The following is a 6,000-nucleotide window of genomic DNA, read 5'->3' as shown; positions in this document are numbered from 1 at the left end:
TTTAAAGTTATATATTTTAATGCAGGTAACAACATAATCATTCCACAAGCCCATAAAGGTATGCCATATCGAAAACCGAGTTCATTTGACTAAGTTATGGGCTCTTAAAGATGGAATGAAGGACCATTTCAGTAAACCTTCGCAAAATTAAAATCAATGACATAAAAACGGTCATATTTTGTACAACCTTTTAAGTTATATATATTAATGCAGATAACAACATAATCATTCCACAAGCCCATAAAGGTATGCCATATCGAAAACCGAGTTCATTTGACCAAGTTATGGCCTTTTAAAGATGGAAAAGGGCCCATTTCAGTAAACCTTCGCCAAATTAAAATCAATGACATAAAAACTGTCATATTTTTTACTACCTTTATATATTTTAATGCAGGTAACAACATAATCATTCCACAAGCCCATAAAGGTATGCCATATCGAAAACCGAGTTCATTTGACTAAGTTATGGGCTCTTAAAGATGGAATGAAGGACCATTTCAAAAAACCTTCGGAAAATTAAAATCAGTGACATAAAAACGGTCATATTTTTTACAACCTTTAAAGGTTTATTTATTAATGCAGATAACAACATAATCATTCCACAAGCCCATTAAGGTATGCCATATCGAACTACTTGTTAATTTGACCAAGTTGTCGCCTTTTAAAGATGGAAAAAGGGACTATTTCAGTAAACCTTCGCCAAATTAAAATCAATGACATAAAAACTGCCATATTTTTTACTACCTTTAAAGTTATATATTTTAATGCAGGTAACAACATAATCATTCCACAAGCCCATAAAGATGAGCCATATCGAAAACCGAGTTCATTTGTCTAAGTTATGGGCTCTTAAAGATGGAATGAAGGCCCATTTCAGTAAACCTTCGCAAAATTAAAATCAATGACATAAAAACGGTCATATTTTGTACAACCTTTTAAGATATATTTATTATTGCAGATAACAACATAATCATTCCACAAGCCCATAAAGGTATGCCATATCGAAAACCGAGTTCATTGACCAAGCTATGGGCTTTTAAAGATGGAAAGAAGGCCCTTTTCAGTAAACCTTCGCAAAATTAAAATCAATGATATAAAAACGGTCATATTTTTTACAACCTTTAAAGGTTTATTTATTAATGCAGATAACAACATAATCATTCCACAAACCCATTAAGGTATGCAATATCGAACTCCTTGTTAATTTGACCAAGTTATGGCCTTTTAAAGATGGAAAAAAGGCCCATTTCAGTAAACCTTCGCCAAATTAAAATCAGTGACATAAAAACTGTCATATTTTCTACTACCTTTAAAGTTATATATTTTAATGCAGGTAACAACATAATCATTCCACAAGCCCATAAAGGCATGCCATATCGAATTCCGAGTTCATTTGACCAAGTTATGGGCTTTTGAAGATGAAAAGGAGGCCCCTTTCTGTAAATCTTCGCAAAATTAAAATCAATGACATAAAAACGTTCATATTTTTTACTACCTTTTGAGTTATATATTTTAATGCAGATAACAACATAATCATTCCACAATCCCATAAAGTTATGCCACATCCAATTCCGAGTTCACTTGACCAAGTTATGGGCTTTTAAAGATGGAAAGGAGGCCCATTTCTATAAACCTTCGCAAAATTAAAATCAATGACATAAAAACGGTAATATTTTATACTACCTTTAAAGTTATATATTTATTAATGCAGATAACAATATAATCATTCCACAAGCAAATAAAGGTATGCCATGTCGAAAACCGAGTTCTTTTGACTAAGTTATGGGCTTTTGAAGATGAAAAGGAGGCCCATTTCTGTTAATCTTCGCAAAATTAAAATCAATTACATAAAAACGTTCATATTCTTTACTACCTTTTGAGTTATATATTTTAATGCAGATAACAACATAATCATTCCACAAGCCCATAAAGGTATGCCACATCGAATTCCGAGTTCATTTGATCAAGTTATGGGCTTTTAAAGATGCAAAGAAGGCCCATTTCAATAAACCTTCGCAAAATTAAAATCAATGACATAAGAACGGTCATTTTTTTTACTACCTTTAAAGTTATATATATTAATGCAGATAACAACATAATCATTCCACAAGCCCATTAAGGTATGCCATATCGAACTCCTAGTTAATTTGACCAAGTTATGGCCTTTAAAAGATGGAAAAAAGGGCCATTTCAGTAAACCTTCGCCAAATTAAAATCAATGACATAAAAACTGTCATATTTTTTACTACCCTTAAAGATATATATTTTAATGCAAGTAACAACATAATCATTCCACAAGCCCATAAAGGTATGCCATATCGAAAACCGAGTTCATTTGACTAAGTTTTGGACTCTTAAAGATGGAATGAAGGCCCATTTCAGTAAACCTTCGCAAAATTAAAATCAATGACATTAAAACGGTCATATTTTGTACTACCTTTTAAGTTATATATTTAAATGCAGATAACAACATAATCATTCCACAAGCCCATAAAGTTATGCCACATCCAATTCTGAGTTCACTTGACCAAGTTATGGGCTTTTAAAGATGGAAAGGAGGCCCATTTCTATAAACCTTCGCAAAATTAAAATTAATGACATAAAAACGGTAATATGTTGTACTACCTTTAAAGTTATAAATTTATTAATGCAGATAACAACATAATCATTCCACAAGCCCATAAAGGTATGCCATATCGAAAACCGAGTTCATTGACCAAGTTATGGGCTTTTGAAGATGGAAAGAAGGCCCATTTCAGTAAACCTTCGCAAAATTAAAATCAATGACATAAAACTAGTCATATTTTTTACAACCTTTAAAGGTTTATTTATTAATGCACATAACAACATAATCATTCCACAAGCCCATAAAGGTATGCCATATCGAATTCCGAGTTCATTTGACCAAGTTATGGGCTTTTAAAGATGGAAAGGAGGCCCATTTCTGTAAGCCTTCGCAAAATTAAAATCAATGACATAAAAACGGTCATATTTTTTACTACCTTTTGAGTTATATATTTTAATGCAGATAACAACATAATCATTCCAAAAGCCCATAAAGGTATGCCACATCCAATTCCGATTTCACTTGACCAAGTTATGGGCTTTTAAAGATGGAAAGGAGTCCCTTTTCTATAAACCTTCGCAAAATTAAAATCAATGACATAAAAACGGTTATATTTTGTTCTTCCTTTAAAGTTTTATATTTATTAATGCAGATAACAACATAATCATTCCACAAGCCCATAAAGATGTGCCATATCGAAGTCCGAGTTCATTTGATCAAGTTATGGGCTTTTAAAGATGGAAAGGATTCCCATTTCTGTAAACCTTCGCAAAATAAAAATCAATGACATAAAAACGATCATATTTTGTACTACCTTTTAAGATATATATTTTAATGCAGATAACAACATAATCATTCCACAAGCCCATAAAGGTATGCCATATCGAAATCCGAGCTCATTTCACCAAGTTAAGGGCTTTTAAAGATGGAATGAAGGGCCACTTCTGTAAACCTTCGCAAAATTAAAATCAATGACATAAGAACGGTCATTTTTTACTACCTTTAAAGTTATATATATTAATGCAGATAACAACATAATCATTCCAAAAGCCGATTAAGGTATGCCATATCGAACTCCTTGTTAATTTGACCAAGTTATGGCCTTTTAAGGATGGAAAAAAGGCCCATTTCAGTAAACCCGCCAAATTAAAATCAGTGACATAAAAACTGTCATATTTTTTACTACCTTTAAAGTTATATTTTTTAATGCAGGTAACAACATAATCATTCCAAAAGCCCATAAAGGTATGCCATATCGAATTCCGAGTTCATTTGACCAAGTTATGGGCTTTTGAAGATGGAAAGGAGGCCCATTTCTGTAAGCCTTCGCAAAATTAAAATCAATGACATAAAAACGTTCATATTTTTTACTACCTTTTGAGTTATATATTTTAATGCAGATAACAACATAATCATTCCACAAGTTCATAAAGTTATGCCATATCGAATTCCGAGTTCATTTGACCAAGTTATTGGCTTTTAAAGATGGAAAGGATTCCCATTTCTGTAAACCCTCGCAAAATAAAAATCAATGACATAAAAACGGTCATATTTTTTACTACCTCTTAAGTTATATATTTTTATGCAGATAACAACATAATCATTCCACAAGCCCATAAAGGTATGCCATATCGAAATCCGAGTTCATTTGACCAAGTTATGGGCTTTTAAAGATGGAATGAAGGCCCAATTCTGTAAACCTTCGCAAAATTAAGATCAATGACATAAAAACGGTCATATTTTGTACTACCTTTTAAGTTATATATTTTAATGCAGATAACAACATAATCATTCCACAAGCCCAAAAATGTATGCCATATCGAAAACCGAGTTCATTTGACCAAGTTATGGGCTTTTAAAAATGGAAAGAAGGCCCATTTCAGTAAACCTTTGCAAAATTAAAATCAATGACATAAAACTAGTCATATTTTTACAACCTTTAAAGGTTTATTTATTAATGCACATAACAACATAATCATTCCACAAGCCCATAAAGGTATGCCATATCGAATTCCGAGTTCATTTAACCAAGTTATGGGCTTTTAAAGATGGAAAGGAGGCCTATTTCTGTAAGCCTTCGCAAAATTAAAATCAATGACATAAAAACGGTCATTTTTTTTACTACCTTTTGAGTTATATATTTTAATGCAGATAACAACATAATCATTCCAAAAGCCCATAAAGGTATGCCACATCCAATTCCGATTTCACTTGACCAAGTTATGGGCTTTTAAAGATGGAAAGGAGTCCCTTTTCTATAAACCTTCGCAAAATTAAAATCAATGACATAAAAACGGTTATATTTTGTTCTTCCCTTAAAGTTTTATATTTATTAATGCAGATAACAACATAATCATTCCACAAGCCCATAAAGATGTGCCATATCGAAGTCCGAGTTCATTTGATCAAGTTATGGGCTTTTAAAGATGGAAAGGATTCCCATTTCTGTAAACCTTCGCAAAATAAAAATCAATGACATAAAAACGATCATATTTTGTACTACCTTTTAAGATATATATTTTAATGCAGATAACAACATAATCATTCCACAAGCCCATAAAGGTATGCCATATCGAAATCCGAGCTCATTTCACCAAGTTATGGGCTTTTAAAGATGAAATGAAGGGCCACTTCTTTAAACCTTCGCAAAATTAAAATCAATGACATAAGAACGGTCATTTTTTTACTACCTTTAAAGTTATATATATTAATGCAGATAACAACATAATCATTCCAAAAGCCCATTAAGGTATGTCATATCGAACTCCTTGTTAATTTGACCAAGTTATGGCCTTTTAAGGATGGAAAAAAGGCCCATTTCAGTAAACCCGCCAAATTAAAATCAGTGTCATAAAAACTGTCATATTTTTTACTACCTTTAAAGTTATATTTTTTAATGCAGGTAACAACATAATCATTCCACAAGCCCATAAAGGGGTGCCATATCGAATTCCGAGTTCATTTGACCAAGTTATGGGCTTTTGAAGATGAAAAGGAGGCCCATTTCTGTAAGCCTTCGCAAAATTAAAATCAATGACATAAAAACGTTCATATTTTTTACTACCTTTTGAGTTATATATTTAAATGCAGATAACAACATAATCATTCCACAAGCCCATAAAGTTATGCCACATCCAATTCCGAGTTCACTTGACCAAGTTATGGGCTTTTAAAGATGGAAAGGAGGCCCATTTCTATAAACCTTCGCAAATTTAAAATCAATGATATAAAAACGGTAATATTTTGTACTACCTTTAAAGTTATAAATTTATTAATGCAGATAACAATATAATCATTCCACAAGCCCATAAAGAGGTGCCATATCGAAGTCCGAGTTTATTTGATCAAGTTATGGGCTTTTAAAGATGCAAAGAAGGCCCATTTCAGTAAACCTTCGCAAACTTAAAATCAATGACATAAAAACGTTCATATCT

The sequence above is a fragment of the Drosophila suzukii genome, chromosome 3 (assembly GCF_043229965.1).
Source record: "Drosophila suzukii chromosome 3, CBGP_Dsuzu_IsoJpt1.0, whole genome shotgun sequence".
NCBI lineage: Eukaryota > Metazoa > Arthropoda > Insecta > Diptera > Drosophilidae > Drosophila > Drosophila suzukii.
This window is presented reverse-complemented; position numbering follows the sequence as displayed.